The sequence below is a fragment of the Danio rerio genome, chromosome 20 (assembly GCF_052040795.2).
Source record: "Danio rerio strain M-AB ecotype USA chromosome 20, GRCz13ab, whole genome shotgun sequence".
NCBI classification, from domain to species: domain Eukaryota; kingdom Metazoa; phylum Chordata; class Actinopteri; order Cypriniformes; family Danionidae; genus Danio; species Danio rerio.
This window is the reverse complement of record NC_141040.1, coordinates 28,756,871-28,774,621: the sequence shown is the minus strand read 5'-3', so window position 1 is coordinate 28,774,621 and position 17,751 is coordinate 28,756,871. Positions and strand designations below refer to the sequence as shown.

The 17,751-nt window shown below is 33.8% G+C and overlaps 1 protein-coding gene across 10 annotated transcripts in view; it reads left to right on the top strand.

The window, feature by feature from the left end:
• epha7 (eph receptor A7) overlaps window positions 1-17,751 on the top strand; it is a 150,571-nt gene that overhangs the window by 25,773 nt on the left and 107,047 nt on the right.

The window sequence follows — 17,751 nt, the reverse complement described above, 5'->3', positions numbered from 1 at the left end:
CTAAAGAGAGGAATTTAAAGTTGTTCATTTTTTTCTTTCTTTCTGTGGCCTGAGGTTAGGTGTATTTATTTATTAATTAATTAACTTATTTATTTATTTATACATTTTTATTTTATTTTATTTTATTTTATTTTATTTTATTTTATTTTATTTTATTTTATTTTATTTTATTTTATTTTATTTTATTTTATTTTTATTATTCAGTGAGCATTGTGGCAGTTCTGGCTAATTCAAGAATTAACTCCATACACTGTCCATACACTGAGTCAGAAACTTTTGTAATGATTCAAAAGTCTACTTTGGTATCTAAGTTGGACTCCAAACTGTCGGTATTTTATTTTTTCACACTTTTGACATTTGTCAAAATGTTCTTTGTGTTGCGAGATAAAATTAATCAAATCAGACCCGATTTTGGATTTTTTTTTTAATAATCTTGTTATTGTTTTTAGCATAAGAAATAATCAATAACCTAAACACAAAAAAATAAATAAATAAAAAAATAAGGGGGGTTACAAAGGCCATTTCAAAATACGCAAATAGTCGGACACAACATAATACAACATCCTCCAGAAAGCATAAGGAAATAAGTAGAATTAAATATGAAACAAAAATAATTTACAGAGAAATGCATAGGCTCCACAATTCGACTTACTCCAGACCAATCTCACTTATAAAGAGTTACAAGTCAGCATTACTATTTGCTTGTACGGTGGCTCTAATTTGTCAAAACACCTCTCAACATGCTTAGTACGGATGTAGACAATTCACCCGGAAATGTTTTTTATTATTTTTATTTTTATTTCTTTTAGTGGATGAAAGTTCACATCTTGAGGACTTTTTCTTATTTTTTTTTTTGAACATACAAAAAAGTTTGAAGAGAATTTCGGACTCCATGTGTAAGGACCTTGAGACTGGATATTCAAAAAGTGTGAGTTGCCACGTGCTTGAATTGAGTCTGAATGGGCATAACGTTTCTGGTAATTACAGCTGGAAGTAACAGAAGCAGGTCTCAGCTGTTCTACATCTCTCTCTCTTTTTTATGTTCTCCGCCCCTCTAATAAGCACCTGTACTCTTCTTTCCTCTCCTCGGCCATCACTCTTTTTGAATAGCACAGCGATTCCTCCGCCATTGATGACTTATTTACACAGGCCAGACAAGGGTGAAAAAAGGTGGGAGGGAGTTCGAGGCAAGTCGATCTAACAGGAAATATGCTCAAGGACAAGTTCAATCAGGTAGAATCACAGGATGTGCTCAACTTCCTGAACAAAAAGAGATGGAGAGAGACTATCAAAGTTAGTGCTGTATGATTTAGTAAAAAAGTAATGCTTAATGCAATTTATCTGGACACTATGAAATCTTTAAAATCTCAAGAATTCAAGCCTGAAAAACAAAAAGCTACGAAATTCCACAGGAAGAAAAATTTAAAAATAAAAAGCTTTAAATTAAATCATTAAACTGGGGGTAAACAAACTTAGTTAAAAGTTTGTCATTTTTGTCTTTTTTGTTTATGACATTATTTAATTATCAAATTGAATAATACTAATAATAATATTAGTAAGTATTAAATAATAATAATTATTATTGTTATTATTGTTAAGATTTTAATATTATTAATAATACTATTCACATTATGATTTAAGACATGTATTGTTAATTGTAATAGTTTTAGTAGTAGTATAATGTAATTTTATTTACAGTACACAAAATGCCAAATAATAATAATAATTACAATAATGCAGAACTACTTTGATTATTATGATTTTTTGTATGAAATGATGATTTTAAATATTATTAAATATTACAGTATTTTGGTATACTATGTATAATATTCAAGATATTATATACATGAGCAATAGCACACGAGTAGCAGTGCGATATGGCTGTTTATCGGCACTGGTGGGAGGCATGCCTAGTGTCCCACCCTTGCGATATACAGTCATCTCTCATTGCTCTGAGTGTGATATTGCATTTATAACAGGTCGACTGCATAATTGTGTGTATAAAAAACCAAAATCAAACACAGAGAGTCTAAAAACCCTTTTGTATGAGGAACTACTTTCTTCCGCCATTTATTCACACATGCAGTCGTCGCCAGGACAGCAGAAACTGTTGCTCATTTACCAACATTACTTTAGAGCTAGTATTTGAATGATTCTCTTGCGTAATGTCTAAAGTGATGACAAAAACAGACGATTTTGCTGACATTTGAGATGCCATCGCAATGAAAATGAAATTTCAATATAATGCCATCATTCTAGAGAGATTTCCCAGTGTTTCTCTGTTGCAATCAGGAGATCACAATAATTAACCCCAAAAAAGCCAAAGCAGCGCAAACACTACCAGATTACTGTTGTGTTTAAAATAAAGAAAAATGCTGAACACATGCGGGCATTTCTTCTTTCTTTCTGTTTACTGAACTAGTCTGCAGTAACGAAAACCGGAGACTCATTTGGGTACAGATGTGCAACCAAAAAGTAACTCAGGCTTATACCAAGAGTGGCCAAAACAAAATACATACATTCCTGATATGTGAGTCCCATCTCACACTAAATACAATACAAATATTATGGGATATATACAGCACTATACCATACAAAAGAGAGAGATCGACTTAGATTGTCACTCACCAGTTTTATAATGTTTTGATCAGCTGTAGTTATAAATTATGTTTATAATTTTTAAAAAATTATATAAAGTTTTTCTCCTCTAAAGGCTTATTATGCGGTCTTTGTTGCCATCTCGTGGAAGGACAATATCAACCATCTTTGCTCTGCTTAATGACAGGCTGATGGATCCAGATGCGCTATATCTCTGAAATTATAAATATTTAAAAAGTAAGCACTATCCTTATAAATAAATTGCATAGTTTCAATCTAAACAGCTACATTCTAACCTAAAAAAAGCCTCAAAAGTACATTATGTTGTCTAACAGCTGCAACATTACATCCCCTTAGAATTATAAAGTTCTATCTGACATTTTTTTTTGTCAAATTGAATTTCTTAAAAACATTCAGAATGCAGATAGACCCTTATAATTCCAAGGTGACGATTTGACAAACTATAGTGAGTATATGGATCTGCTGTCACTCTATGTGCAGAGTATTACACACAGGTGAAGAGGCTGTATGAGTTCTGAGATTGCAGAATATCACAGGCAATCAAATTCGAGAACCAGACAGAACTGTTGTGTAAAGTGTAATATGCAATATTATAGCATAATGTTATAATACAGCAAAATGTGCATCACAGAAACTACTCTAGTATCATGCTGTCACATGGCAGAACTGAGCACTGCAATAAACCACAGCCTTTTGTGTTTTTAATATGCGCACAAAACCATATGGCACTGATTTTAAGTTGCTTGATTGTAATGTCATGATGCTACAATAGTCAACTGAGATTGAGAAATAAATTTGGGTAGATGAGAGAAACATATTAGGCTCTAGCTGTGCTGCTGCGGATCAGGCCAAATGTGCAGCCTCTCCTATGATGACACATATGCCATTCATTAATCATTCACTATAGTCTTTACCTCCGCAGCACTTTCCACTCTCCTCATCCACCCTCATTCTCCTTTGTTCCGTTACAGTAATTCCCCAAAAATGTGTCTGCTTTCCAGAAGAGAAGATCAGACTAGAATTGATTCCATCTAATTGTTGTCCATTGTTTTCCAATCAGAGAACAGAGGAAACAGACCTCAAATTGACCGCACAATTACTCAGTTTTCTTTCCTTCTGTTTCTTCCAAGTGCGCATCAGATCTGACCATCATTTTTGTTGGCTCATTTTACTCCGTCCGGGCATGAAAACGGTGAATTTACTGTAAAATGGACACTGAAGAGAGGGATTTAAAGTCATTCGGTTTCTTTCTGTGGCTTCCAGAGGTTAAATGAATGGTGAAATCATGCGAGTTGTACAATGTGGAAACACAGTAGGACTCATTAAAAAAGTGATTCATAAAAGTAATGGGTTATGAAGATGATACATGCCCTTGAAGGATATGCAGAAGCACTGCATGAGAGGTAGTGCGGAAATGAGACACAGTGCAGAAGTTTGTGTGTGTGTGTGTTTTTGAAAGAAATTTGATTTTAAAAGGTTTAATTGATCAAAAGTGACAGTAGGCATTTTATAATGTTACAGACAAGGTTTCTGTTCCCAATAAACAATGTACTTTCGGATGTGTTTATCAAATAAATAACCCTAAAAAAAATTAATTGCATAGGGCTGCACTGTATATTGAGAGATATTGCTTAGGATGATTGTCACATCGCACAGGCTTTGATTTAAGTAAATATTTGTGTGGTACCAGTTTCGGAGTGAAGCATATCAATGTCAGGAGCCAAATGCTTAAAAAAAATACAACAACAACATTTTTTGTACATTGTAACTTGTCAGATCACCCAGTGCTTCACACACATAGACTTTACTTGGGCGCGCCACCTGGGTATACTCTATTAACGACCGGCCAAGTATATTTAGTGACACGTTTTTTGTTACTGTTATTATCATCCTTTTACACTATATTGTATCCGCATAATAGAACCAAACATCCATGATCGATTAAGCAGTGGAAAATCTCTCTCGTTTACTTGTTTCATTCTGTGTGCACGAGACCTGTCAGCATTCCCATAGACAGTGGGGTGCTCCTTGTTGGTACTAAAAAAATTTGTCCGGCCGGGCTTCAAAATTTCCTAAAAAGTTCAGGATTTGACATTTGCTTTATAAAGCTGTCATAAATTAATCATATTGGTTTTTGCATTACCTTTTTACTTAAGCCTGTTTTAACTTGGCTTTGTAGTTAACAAGGCGCGCACAGTCGTAAGAGTGAGATATACATTCTGTAATACATTCTTGAATCTCAGAAAAACTTTGCTATATATTCCGAGAGGACAAATGATTTGTCTAAGATGGCTGCAAAAAATACATTACCGGTCAAAGTTTGGGGTCATTTTTTATAATTTAAATAAAATTCTTTTCATAAAGGCGGCATTTATTAAATGTAAAAAAAAGTAATTTTGTTCAATACTTATTTATTAAATATTTATTTATTACTTATGTAATTTCAATTGAAATTACCATAATCATTCATTCATTTTCTTGTCGGCTTAGTCCCTTTATTAATCCGGGGTCACCACAGCGAAATGAACTGGCAACTTATCCAGCAAGTTTTTACGCAGCGGATGCCCTTCCAGCCGCAACCCATCTCTGGGAAACATCCACACACACACTCATACACTACGGACAATTTAGGCTACCCAATTCACTTGTACCGCTTGTCTTTGGACTGTGGGGGAAACCGGTGCACCCGGAGGAAACCCACTCGAAGGCAGGGAGAACATGCAAACTCCACACAGAAACGCCAACTGAACGACCTTCTTGCTGTGAGGCGACAGCACTACCTACTGCGCCACTGCCTCACCCCACTATTACCATAATAATAATAATAATAATAATAATAATAATAATAATAATAATAATTACCCTTGTTAGCGTGGGTTTCCTCCAGGTGCTCAGGTTTCCCCCGCAAGTCCAAAGACATGTGGGACAGGTGTATTGGGTATGTTAAAATTGACCGTAGTGTATAAGTCTGTGTGTGAATGAGTGTGTATGAATGTTTCCCAGTGATGGGTGGCTAGAAGGGCATCTGCTGCTTAAAACATATGCTGGATAAGTTATCGGTTCATTCCGCTGTGGAGACCCCAGAGTAATAAAGGGACTAAGCCGAAAAGAAAATTAATGTATTAATAATAATAATAATAATAATAACAACAATTATTAATATTAGAGTTATTTCTGAAGGATCACGTGACTTTGAGGACTCTAGTAATGAAGCTGAAAATTCATCATTAAAATCACTGCAATAAATAATCAAATTAAATTATAAACTTCTTTTAAACAGTTATTTTATTGTGCAATAACACAATTTTACAATTTGTACTGTATTTTTGATGAAATAAATGCAGCCTTGGTGAGCAGGAGAAGCTTATTTTATAACATTTAAAAATCCTACTGACCCCAAACTTTTTGTAAATACGCCATTAGTAATGGTTAATCAACGCATTTGCCATATTTAAATAATTTCTCATTTGCTGTATATTTTATTAATTTGATGATGGCATTAGGCTATGTTAAAAATACTATTTTTTATCTAAAAAGCTTATGCATTCAATTATGCTTTGAACTTGCAAGTAATAATAAATAAAATGATTGTTAAACATTTAATTATGTTTTGTTTGTCACATATAGTTAACTATTTATTTGATGTGGGTAAATGGTGTTTCAATCCAGCTACCACCCCAAGTATATTTCAAACCTATGGGAAGCACTTTCACCAATTTGAAGTCATATGGAATACTTTTGAAAATGAAGAATTTAAGCTTAATGTAGTGTATTTAAAAAAAAAAAAAAAACATAATTTAATAAATGTCTAAATAATAACTTTAACAGCATTATTGCTTTTACTGTTTATGTAGAAATGAATGGAGTCTTGGTGTGCATGAGAGATTACTTTCTAAAACGTAAAAAAAAAAAATCTTATAGAAACTTCCTAATGGTATCAAAGAATGACAGTATTTTATGTGGGCGACACCATGCATGTGTAACATTAAAGAGGAAACCCAGATACAGACAGAATTAGTGGGGATTTCTAAATCACAGTGAGTCATAGTGGATGTGGCAAGAGCTTGGGATAATAAGGATGTGACAGGAGGGAAAGAAATGCAAATTAAGGACGTAAAACTAAAAAAAAAAACTTTTAACAAACAAAAATCGCGTCTCTTTTGAAGTGTTGTGCATTCCAAATACTGTCCTCACCAGACTTGTCTTAATTATCTCGGGATTAAGTTATTGTGACCATCTGAATTGTCTAGGATGAAGATTTCGGTCTCTTTTTTTATGGATTTAAAGCTGCGTGGAACTGAATGGTAATTGGGGGTGAATTTACATTCACTGAATAAACACCCTGATGGACAGCTTTTTAAATGAGCGAGGTGTAAACCTGCCGAATCTTAAGCTCTGTCAATACGCACTCAGCTCCTCAGAACACGGATTAAGAGCGGTCTTAATGAAATTCAGATTTTCACAGTGAATGGAATTAATATTCACTTGAAGAGAGCTCTGTCATTGTTGAAAAGAGGGGAAAAAACAGCACCAAGTTGTTCTGAAATTTGCTACTCACAATATTAACAATTATCATTCAATAAATAGTATAAATCACATGTTACTTGAGCAGAAAGACAGCATTTGTACAACAGTTAAAGTCTTTTTTCATCCATTCAACATAGTTTTGCGTGGCTTGATCTACCAATGTCTTGAAAATGGGTTTTACTATGTATGTTTCTAACAACATGCTATTATCGCCTCAATATGAAATGTAAAAAAAGGCTTTTATGCTTGTTTTTACTTTATGTTCGATCAATAAAATAGATAAGTATTAGTGATGCTCTGATCGATCAGCAACAGATCGGTATCGGCCGATAATCACATTCCAAAACTCAATTGGTACATGTTAATCTGGCTGATCGCCAGTGTTTGTTTACAAGTTTACAACAAACTCAGAGGAAGATGCACGAGCGCGCCCCTGGATTATGCATCAGCAGTGCTACAACACATAAGCAATGTTTCCAAATTGCATTGTTAGACATTTTTCTTACCATTGTTTATCTATTTTTTGACCATTACATGTATACAACATGTATGATCTCATTCTTGAAGGCTAATCGTACTTATGCTATGCCAAATTTATATAAAGCTTGAAGGTTCAGAATCGGTACTCTGTTTCAACCATATCACTATGACAAGCAGGGTTTCCGTGGGGTCTTAAAAACTCTAAAATTTGAAAATCTAAATTTAAGGCCTTAAAAAGCCCTAAATTCGCTGTTCTAGGTCTTAAATATTTTTGCACATTTTTTTTTCCGATGCCCATGTAACGCTACATCTAATGCTACATCTTTATTCGGCTAGAATAAAAGCAGTTATATCAATTTTTAAACACCCTTTTAAGGTCAAAATTATTAGCCCCTTTAAGCTATATATTTTTCGATAGTCTACAGAACAAACCATTATTATAGAATAACTTGCCTAATTACCCTTAGTTAACCTAATTAATCAGTAAAGCCTTTAAATTTCACTTTAAGCTGTATAGAAGTAAAACATTATTTACTGTCATCATGGCAAAGATAAAACAAATCGGTTATTAGAAATGAGTTATTAAAACTATTATGTTTAGAAATGTATGGAAAAAATCTCTCCATTAAACGGAAATTGTGGAAAATTAAACAGGGGGGCTTCAACTGTTACTGGAAAGGAATATATGAACCCATCAGTTTACAATATTTTGATGCCCAATTTCTAGGCTTTATTGATGATAACTAAACTAGCCAGACAATAATGTGTGAATTGTTGAGTGGCCAAAATAAAAAACATCAGTATTTTTAGTAAGTGTACTTCTTTTCTGTTTTTATTCTTGCCATAATAAAAAATACAATTGTAGAGCAACCCAAGATCTGTTGACATTTAATATTTAACTTATATAAGTAGAACTGTCTGAGATATGAACAAAAGCAAGTGATGCATAATTTAGATAAAAAAAGATTTAAAAATCTTGAATGGTTATAAAAATCTTTATAATAAATTATAAAAGTAATTAAAAACACTTATCTTGAATGATATTAATGATATGACCTAGTTCTGGAAGCTTTCTACTTCTCTGTTTATCTGTCTGATTTACTATCTGTTTCTTTTGACCGCCCCCAATCATTTAAAAGAATATCTCCATGGCGAACGCATCAAATATAAAAGCCTTGTCTGTTTCGTGAGGTGCGCAATGTGGTGCCAGGCGAAAGTATAAATCAGCCTTAAGATGTTTGTTTGTTTTTTCTGTAGTTAAATAGTGCATCTAACCTGTCTTTAGTACTGTTCAATTTGAATACATTTATGTTACCACTATTTTGTGATTTTGAATTTTCTCTTTATGTGTGTGCGTGTTTTTGATATTGCAATATAGGTCCTAAATTTAATACTTAATGGTTTTAAAAAGGTCTTAAAAAGTCTTAAATTTGACATTATGATATCTGCAGACAATCTGACAAGGAATAGGTACTCAGTATCGGCTGCAAAAATCCTAATCGGAGCATCCCTAATAAATATAAATTCAGCCTTGAAAGACCTCTTTCAAAAACATTTAAAACGGAACCAACCCCAAACTTCGGAATGATAATGTAGCTATAGACAATCACAACTCTTTTTTCAGCTTATATTCAGCAAATTCAGACCCGATTTATTATTAACCTCAATACTGAATTGTTGCACAGGCTATACAAATGTCACATTATAAATTTAAATGTACTCACCATTTATTCACCTTCAGGGGGTTCCAAAGCTTACGTTTTTCTTTTATTCTGTTGAACACAAAAGATATTTTGATGAATGTTGGAAATTGGTAGCTATTGACATCTAGAGTTCAAAAATACTACAGAAATCAACCCGCCAAATCTTAAGCTCTGTCAATATGCACTCAGAACATGGATTAAGAGCAGTCTTAATGGAATTTAGATTTCCACAGTGAATGCAATTAATATGCACTTAAAGAGGGGTTCAGTCATTGTTGAAAGAAGGGGAGAAAACACACTAAATTATGCTTATTTGAGATTTTTTAGCAACACGTTTATCATAAAATAACCTAAATAGCTTGGAGTAAATTCACCCAGTTTACCACAACCTGAGGCGCCAAAATACATGGGTGATTCTTAAGCTATCCTGCTGCTTATGAGAGATTTTTTTTCTCATCTTAGAATGAAAGAAGGGAGTTCTTGACAGCTTTCAGAGACGACATCGATCATTCGACAGCTGCATGTGATGATGGCACTAGCGGGGGGCGGGAGGAGGGTGGGACTTTGTGACAGAGAGAAAAAGGGGGGGAAAATGGAGCATAAGACATTGAAAAAACCAAGGATGAGAAGTAGAAAGAGAAAGTGTGAGCGCAAAACCTACATAGCGGCTTTTCGTTCACTGATGTGTCTCTGGGTGTGAGACTTTCATTTCATTTTCCCCCCTACAGTTGCTGAGGGACAGGAGTACAGTAGTAAAGCAGCCTCTCTCTCAGGCTCCGTCCCTTAGTCAACCCTTGCTGCTTGGTACAAGTGAGGCCAAAGTTCAGATACCATGTTTGTAGATTAAGGATTAGAAGCTGGACTGCTTAAACACGGGTCACACAGAGCAGCCCTCAGGGACCCTCATTAGTGGGGATAGTCTTAAAGGCATAGTGACACCAAACTTTTATTATTATTGTTTACTCATTCTTATGTCTTTCAAAACCTTTATTTATTTCTTTTTTATTTATTATTTGGTGACTAAATTTAAAGTTTAAAGTAAACTTTGAAAATGAGAAAAATATTACTTGACTTGAGCTGCGTATTGGAGGCATTTTAGCTTATTATAACTAAAAGCTGATATCATTTATATGCATTTTGGCCGTTCATTTACGTGACAACATTGTTTTTGGGGGCTTATATATGCAACCTTCAAAATGCATGTTTCTGAAAACGATATTGTCAGTGTCTTGATGTAAACTATAAATTTGCTTTTACTTTATGTTTGTATTATAAATACAGCCTTAGTAAGCATGGAAAGCTTTATTTTTTAATAAATAAATAAAATTTTACTGACCCCAACAATTTTAAAGTTGAATTAAATGCATTAAAAAAAATGTTAACCCCAAAATGAACATTTATTCACCATTGGCTCTCCCTAAAGTCGTTCCAAACCTTCATAAGTTTCTTTATTTTTCTGTTAAAAATTAAATTAAATTAAATTAAATTAAATTAAATTAAATTAAATTAAATTAAATTAATTTAAATTAAATTAAATTAAATTAAATTAAATTAAATTATAAATGTTTCTAGCATACTTTAGTATTTTCTTGTGTTCTACAATAAACCAACATGTTTTGAACAAATTAAGGTTGAGTAAATAATAAAAACCTTCATTTTAGATTTAAATTATTTGGTGTACATTTTCAGGCACACAGGTTTGGAATGAGTGGGTGAGCAAATGGTGCGATTATCCTTTACTAGGAGGAGTAGCACTGAGATCGCCAAGAGCAGATAACAACTGGATTCCTGAGTTAAGCTCCATTGCTACTTGGCCAGACTTCAGGCTTCACACACGGACACACACACACACACACACACACACACACACACACACACACACACACACACACACACACACACACACACACACACACACACACACACACACACACACACACACACACAAGATCAGCAGGTTGACCTAATTAGCATTCTCTCACAGGAAAACAGCAAGGGTAAGATTCGTGACCACATTTTTCTAATTTCAAAGATGATTTTATTATCTCTTTTGCATATATTAACTCAAAAGGATTTTCAGCTCCTTCGCTTGTTGAGAATCACCGTGAGACAACATGTCATGTGCTGTTTAATCTCTAGGCATCAGAGTGAAAGATCACCCAAAAATAAAAATTACCCCATCATTTACATGATTTAAAACCTAAATGAGCTTCTTCTGTTGAACAAAAAACATACAGTGCATGCGGAAAGTATTCATAGCGCTTCACTTTGTCCACATTTCCTTATGTTGCAGCCTTATTCCCAAATGGATTAAATTAATTTATTTCCTACTCTCTTTCCTTTATTTCCCTACTATTCTACTCACAATATCCCATAAAGACAATGTGAAAAAGATTTTTGAAATTGTTGCATATTTATTGAAAATAAAAAAGCTGAAAAATCACATAAAAATATTCACAGCCTTTGCTAAATACTTTGTTGATGCACCATTTGCAGCTACAGCCTTAAGTCTTATTGAATATGATTCCATAAGCTTGGAACACCTGTCTTTTGGAAATCAAGCTTTATTAGGTTGGATGGGAAGCGATGATGTACAGCCATTTTCGGATCTCTCCATAATATGTTTAACAGGATTTAGGTCTGGGCTCTGGCTGGGCAATTCAAGGACCACTCATTGAATTCCATAGGAAAAAAATACAATGTAGGTCAAGGATAACATTTTTCAAAATAACTTTTTTCGATAACCTTCAAACAGGTTTTGAACAAGTAAAGGATGAGTTAAAGAAGACATAATTTTCCTTTTTTGCTGAACTCCCCCTTTAAGGCTTGACAGTTTATTTGAAATGTTATCTTATCCTGGCCAAGAACTGCTCACTTAGACATGGGAAACCCAACATTTAAAGGGATAAATCACATTTTTGTTTATACATGCCATTCAAGGGTGGTTTATCTGAAATAGATTATACCACATCAATTGAAGAAAAAAAAAAGCAAATGACTGTAAAACAAAAAAAAAAGTCAGATTCTCTGTGAACCAGCTGTGGGCGGATTGAGGGTGTACAATCCATAAAGTGTGGGGTAAAAAGAAAACTTATTTTAAAAGAAGATTGAAAGGGAGAGCGGAAAAAAAGGAGCGAGTGTGAAAGAGGCTTTAAGCAAACTCCAGATCCATTAAAAGAATAGTTTGGTTTGCGGTGTGGAGAATGAAGCTGTCTGTGGCTGATATTTGTCCCAGTTTCCCCCAGACTTCCTCCAGTGTCCCTGCAGAATCAGTCTCAAAGCAGACTGCAGAGGAGGTGACAGATTACATATATAGAAACACATATGCACTCGTGTGTGAAAGAGCAAATGAGAGCAGTAAACTCAGATAACGTTCTGTTGTTAACCAGCAGACGATGACGCTCACAACAGCGCACAGAAATAAACAACGACTGCAGGACAGTCCAGACGCCAGATGTACACTGGACAGGACTTCCTTTCTTGGTTTCACAATAATGCAACAAGACAGGAAAATGATTTAGTAAATGTCTGTTTTCAGGCGTCATGGTGGAACAGTGGGTAGCATGATTGCCTCACAGCAAGAAGGTCGCTGGTTTGAGCCCCGGCTGGGTCAGTAGGCATTTCTGTGTGTAGTTTGCATGTTATCCCTGTGTTTGCGTGCTTTAGTTTTGCCCCACAGTCCAAAGACATGTGATGAATTGAATAAGCTAAACTGGCCGTAGTGTGTGTATGAATGCAAGAGTGTATGGGTGTTTCCCAGTGTTGGGTTGCAGCTGGAAAGCCATTCGCTGCGTTAAACATATGCTGGATAATTTGGCGGTTCATTTCGCTATGGTGACCCCTAATTAAAGGAATTAAGCTGAAAAAAAAGTGAATGAATTGCTGTTTTCTGTCTTTGTAGTTCCATATTTTAAGTATACTTGAAGTGTACTGTATAGGGTAACCATACATTGCATTTGGTGTGTTTTGATTGATACCAACAACTCTATCTTAAAGAGTACTTTTTTTTTAATCACTCATAATCTTTATCGCTCATCAGTTTGGACAGAAAAAGTGCAGAGAAGGATGAACCTTTCTAGTGTTGAGGGAGTGTTCATGCATTTTATAAATTAGAGTATTCCTACAATGCTGTTCTTTGAGTTTGTGCTAACATATGCATATGCTGAAATGTTTAAACATCTAAATCATTCTAGACTTAAAGTTTCCTAAAGGAGGGTTCAGAGTGATCCCATAAAAATAACTTGTTGAGGTTCTTAAAAGCATAATTAGTGCTTAAAAAAAGGAATGTAAAGCAACTTTTTAGACTATTAAGGACTTTTATGCAATTGAAACCATGGATGCCAATGAATAACCTTTATTTTGAAACTTTTAAGCTGAAAGTAGTTTGCTGGTACTATTTTTCTCATTGTCGCACTCAAAAAAAATGATGTTTGCAGTTTGATCAAACTACACTGTAAAAAAAAAGTTGACAAAAAATTGTCTCATAATCAAGATTTTCAAAAATGTAGGGCAACTTGCTGCAGAGCTCTTTTTTAGTTTACTCAAATCGAGTCAAGTGCAGTACTTGGGTTGAAGGTTGAATCAACTCAAAAAGGCTCTGCAGCAAGTTGCCTTGCTACTTTTTTTACAGTGTAGTTTGAACAAACAGTAAACATAATTTTTTTTAAGTGTGACAAAAAGTAAAATAGTTGATGCTACCAAAAACTCGACTTTTTTTTAACAATGTACTTATTTAAAATTAACTAAAACAACACAATTCTTAAGGGGTTTTTTTTGGCAATAACTTAATTGTTATATGTTCAATCCACTTAAATTTGTAAAAACTTGTAAGTTAACTTAATTCCTTTATGTTGTCCCAACACAAATTGACTGTATGGAACCCAACAATTTTACAATGCAAAAAAGTGGCTAATTCGTATGAAAACATATGGTTTTTAAAAGGACTATGCCCCCAAACCCCAACCCTAAACCTACACCCTTCACTGGGGGATGAGCAAATTGTTATACAATGTGCAAATGAAGTATTATTTGTTTTATTTTAGATAGAATAATATATATATATATATATATATATATATATATATATATATATATATATATATATATATATATATATATATATATATATATATATATATATATTTTTTTTTTTTTTTTTAAACCAATTTAGGGGTCAATATCATTAAAATATTATATCATATCACTTAAAAATGTAAAAAAAATATCTAGTAAAATATTATTTAATGTCATCATGGCAAAGATAAAAGAAATTAGTAACTAAAATGAGTAATTAAAACTATTATGTTTAGAAATGTGTTAAAGAGAAATTGGGAAAAGAGGGGGTTAATAATTCAAGAAGGCTAATAATTCTGACTTTAACTGTATATTATGTCCAGTAATAGCGTGCAACTGTTAAAAAAAATAAATTAAAAAAAAGGAAAAAGGAAGAACGTTTTCTGTGAAGGTTACGTTTAAAAGTAGGGTTGGCATTGAGGAAAAACCTTAAACATACCCCTCATTAGGGGATGAGCAAATTGTTATACACTGTGCAAATGAGAACATTCAAATGAATATGAATTAGTCACTAAATCAATAAGTTATGAATTGCTGTATTTTATTGAAACTTTCATATCTTCATAGACAAAAGGTCTGTTAAGTGATTGACAGCATTCTTATACAAAGCCTCAAATCAAGAAATAAAAACATCACAGGTTGTTGTTAGATATGGTGCTTTTATGTAACGTTTTGTGAGAATTAAATCAATAAGGCCTTGTCGCAGCGAGCCTTGAATAGTGATTCATCTCAGCGCTACCTCAACACTTGAATAGATGTGCTCAACGGCAGCTTGACTTGAGTCCCTTCTTGTCTCCGCTGTCCATTTAAAGATAAACAATCCCTTGATCTCTGCCACTCAACAGCAGAATAGGACGAGCCAGCCGAATGGAGGAGCCATTAGTATTATTATTATTATTCTTGCAGGTAACCATAGAAATAGAATGCTAAAGCCCTAGGAGGATGTGTGAGTGTGTGCGTCTGTCCCTGAGGGAAATGGAGTAGGAGGGACATCATTAGCATCAGTAGGTGAAGTTGTGCTCTAAGCTTAAGAGATGGATATAGAGAAGAGAGAGATGGAGAGACGGGCCGCTTCTCTTCACCTGCCACAGGTGGCCCTTTCATCTCCTCCGTTCACTCGTTCCCCTCCTACTTTGTTGAATATGGATGGATGTGTGCGCCATTAGCTTTAATGAGGAGCAAACTTTAAGTGTCATATTAAGCATTCGCACAATTCTAATGCTTGCTCTTTCCCCTCATGCATATTTAAGTGAGTATTTTGTTAGTAAATGTCCTCAGTTTGGCAGAAAAAAAGGCAGAACTGTGACACATGACTCAAGGGAGCGCTTACATCGACAGTAATTTGTTCAGATGTCGCTCATGTAAAAATGCTGAATGTTGGAAGTATAATTGGAATGTACAGAATATCAGTTCTGTATCCGCTTGTTAAGCGTGACGTCACACAAAATAGCTTCTGGGTCCAAGCGAATATCAAACTGTATGGGGAGATTCATCAAATGGTAATAATAAACATTTATAAAGCACTGTAATACTTTCAAAAATCACAAATGCAATATATACATCCATGCCTAATTTCAGATGGCCAGAAAGTGATCATTTTTAATAATTTGTAAAAATATTGGTAATTGCAATGCAGCAAGTCCAGAACCTGTTGTGTACGCCATGATTTTGTATAAAATTCACTTCAATGTGTGCAATGACTAAAAAGTGGTCATAAATGACTATTTTCTCAATTCAAATGAGAAGCGACCTGGACCTGGAAACAGTATTTTATATGTCATCGATACGTCACAACTTAATGAGCGGATTAGTCATTGGTTTTTGTTATTGACTTTTAAATGTAGAGGTATTGGTCTTGACTAATTTCTATATTTATTCTGACTTTTAGTTCTCTTTTGAAATTGATCTTTTAAACGTAAACAATTAAACTTAATTACAGCATGATCTTTACACAAATTGAAAATAACATATTTTTTTATGCTCTGCTGTTTATTATAATGTTGCGATGCATTCATTTACTTTACCTAAAATCATTATATATTTACATTAATCCCTCTACTTCTGTTTAGTCCCGTTATATATTTATTTTACATTTATTAATATATTGTCAATTTATAGATCATCATAACCCCCTCCCCATCCCCCCAAATGACTAAATTCATATGCAGATGTTTCATAGTAAATAAAGTTGAAATGGTCAGTGATATGTTGTGTTATTATTATGATTATTTACAAAGGATAGATTATACATATGCATTACAAAAAGCTGCAAATAAATTTGCAAACAGTTTAGCCTATTCAAATTACTAGCCAAAGAAATTAAATCAAGTTATCAAATCTCATTAACCTTTTCATCACTGTATAATTTAAAGATTCCGATTAAAGAGCAGTGAACGAATCTCTCGTTTCGATTTTTCATTTGATTACATTCCATAACAGAGGTGTCACTTTAAAAATCCAAAGATCTATAATAAAAACGTTTGAATGCTTTCCTAACTTTCTATGCTCATTTAAGACAAAATTAGTTGTTTAAAAGAAAACCCACCAAGATCAACAGGTTTAGATGTAATTATTGCTGTTATTATTATCAATATTAATATTATTATTGTGTATATGTCTGTTCGAAAAGTCCAGAGTGTCGACTTTCGCTCTGCTTAAAATCGTGTGTACAGATTCTGTTTGGGAAACAGCATCTATTTATCACTATGTAGCGCATCTGACAGTCACGCACCACTACATGAACGGGCTGTTTTGAGAATTGCATAGGAGGTGCAACTGTGCCTGTATTGGAAACGAAAGGAATTCTTCTGTTTTTATATTTGTTTCAAAGTGTTTTCATGCCTCAATGAAATGAAAGCAAAGAACAGATTCACATTTAAGAGCAAGGGGCATCCCCTGGTGGTTCGGCGCTATAGGTTGCATATCGGTAATTTAATGTTTATTGCCACCCATCATAGAAAGATTGAAAACACAGGAGAAATATGGGAAAATACCTTTACGAGATGAAAGTGGGATAGAATTGTAAAAAACAGAAGAATCCCTGGAAAACAGGAGGGTTGACAGGTATGTAGATTATCATATGCAGAAATGAAAGTAACATATATAATACAATTATGGATTATGATTTTAGCATTTGTATGTAAATATTTGCATATATATGATGACCATTAATTGTGTGCAACCTTTTTTGAGTGAGGGTTGTGTTTAAAAGTATGTTGAGGGTTTGATGAAAAATAACATTATCTCAGTATATACATTAGGTTAATAATTGTGTATTAACCTACATGTGTATGTGCATGAAAGAGAGAAAGAGAGAGAGTGCAAATATATCATTTTGGTTCAGTTTATA